This window comes from Triticum urartu, chromosome 2, assembly GCF_003073215.2.
Source record: "Triticum urartu cultivar G1812 chromosome 2, Tu2.1, whole genome shotgun sequence".
Classification (NCBI taxonomy): domain Eukaryota; kingdom Viridiplantae; phylum Streptophyta; class Magnoliopsida; order Poales; family Poaceae; genus Triticum; species Triticum urartu.
The window spans coordinates 205,013,414-205,015,888 of NC_053023.1; positions in this window are offsets into that span (position 1 = coordinate 205,013,414).

The window sequence follows — 2,475 nt, forward strand, 5'->3', positions numbered from 1 at the left end:
GCGCTCACTGTTCGGCCCGTTAGCGTGTTAGTTTTTGTTTAGTTTTATTTTAGTTTCTGTTTTTAAAACAGAATAGTTCCAGTTTTGTAAAATCTACATATTTTAAGTTATTTAATATTTTTAGTTGATTATTTTTGCTCTAGTTTGCAAATTTCTTATAGTTGCTGTAGAAATTAGATTCGGCCATGTTTAGGTTTTTAAAAATTGCTTTATATTAGTTTTAGTCAGATTAGTTTTTCTGCTATAAATTGAGTTAGGATTATTTTATTTTATTGATTCTTTTTGTCACTGCTTTGTTTTGACCTTTCCTAGCAGTAGGAATTTATTTGGGCATTTTTAGTCTTTATTAAAAATAGTTTTTATGCGAAAACAAGCTTTTCTAGTTTATTTAGCTTGTTGTTGTTTTCTGCTGTTCTAGTTATTTTTAAATTTTATTTTTCCTATGTTATAATTTATTTTAGATTAGTTTCTGTAGTTACAGAGAGTGAACATTTATTTACAGCAAAATAAAAAAGTTTTATTTTATTTTTCTTATAAGTTTTGTTTAGGTATAACAGGAGTTCTATAATAGATATTGGTTTGATTCTTTTTGCACCTAGTTTATATGCTGTTTTCCTTTATGTTAGTTAGTAAAACCATTGTTTTGGATCTGTAAAGAAAAGTGTTAGTAGGTTAAAACTATTTCTTTGTTGTTGCTTGATGTGATGGAAACCTTGATTTTGTTTTCCCCGAGTTTTCTTTGATTTTGGTTTGAGTCCTTGTGTGTTTTCCTTCAGTTTGCTGATATGTCATTAGTGAAATACTTATGTGTGCTATTGTTTGACTCGATAGAATTTCCGGAGTGCGAAGCTTGCTATCTCGAGTCACTAGCGTTTGAAGACCGTCAGCCAGGCAAGTCATTTGATCATGTTTTGCAATACCTATGATTTTGTTGCATTAGAATTGTTCCTCCCCACCATGCATGCAGTAGGAGAATTTTAAGTTATGTTCTTGAGTAGTATCATGAGGTAGGATGAACCCAGTTACCCTTGCTACCATTGCCCGGGACGATGTAGTTTATTTTGCTATGCTCGTAGACGGGGTTGGTTGAGTGATTCATAAGGGAGATGTGAGAGTCAGGATGATGACAACCTCATGACTTCAAGCTCAAGATGGACTTCAAATTCACTACTGGGTGGAGGACGGTTGACGGGCACCCTAGAGAAACCAGCGGATGGCCGGGATGCATGGAGAAGCGCCATGACATCTTGCGGAAAGCTTCACCCAGCCACGAAGAGACAGATGGATACCCCTTTACCGGAAGCTTACCTGTGCAGCCGCAAGCCATTATGGGCTCTGGCTGGGTTGACCCTAGGCGTGACTCTGGATGGACGGTGCCAGCAGATATAGAAGAACGATAGGACATGGATGGGTACCGGCAGTGCTTAGAGAAACTCTACGGAAGACCCTGTTTCGTTCATCCTATCTTCAAACACCAGGCAGTGCAAGGACATAAAGGAGGGAACGATTCTTGCGGGTAAAGTGCACAAGACTCTGCAGAGTAACAACCTAATCGATTAGCCGTGTCCCCGGTTACGAACAAATGAGCCTCTGGAAACTGGAGTATTTCAGAAATCTCAACACCGAACTTAATAAATTAATTGAGGGGTTATTTAATAATTGGGAATGAGACATTGGTTGGCGGAACCATCTCAATAGCAACCAACATTTTGTAGTAATTGCAACCAAGTCCTTTGTTATAGGGAAAAATTGACTTTTTCGCAAAAACATAAAACTTAGAGCCCCACAGCCAAATTGCATATAGCATTAGCATTATTATTGTTGTTCTCTCTATGACTTGCCAGCATATTCAAAATGCTGACCTACACGGCTGCAACGTCTTATGTTGCAGAGGAGTTTTCCGACTCGGAGTGAGGCTACGATCCACGCTTGGTGATTGCCCACCTAGCATATTAGGATTATTTAAGAAAATTACCATGCTATTTAAAACTCTCAAAATAATCTAATTGAATCATGAGAGATCAATAGTTTCTATAAAAACAAATCCACCACCGTGCTCTAAAAGATATAAGTGAAGTACTAGAGCAAAACTATATTACTCAAAAAGATATAAGTGAAGCACATAGAATATTCTAACAAATTCCAAATCATGTATGGCTCTCTCAAAAGGTGTGTACAGCAAGCATAATTGTGGTAAACTAAAAAGCAAAGACTCAAATCATACAAGACGCTCCAAGCAAAACACATATCATGTGGTGAATAAAAATATAGCTCCAAGTAAAGTTACTGATAGAAGTAGACGAAAAGAGGGGATGCCTTCCGGGGCATCCCCAAGCTTTGGCTTTTAGGTGTCCTTAGATTATCTTGGGGGTGCCATGTGCATCCCCAAGCTTAGGCTCTTGCCACTCCTTGTTCCATAATCCATCTAATCTTTACCCAAAACTTGAAAACTTCACAACACAAAACTCAAAGTAG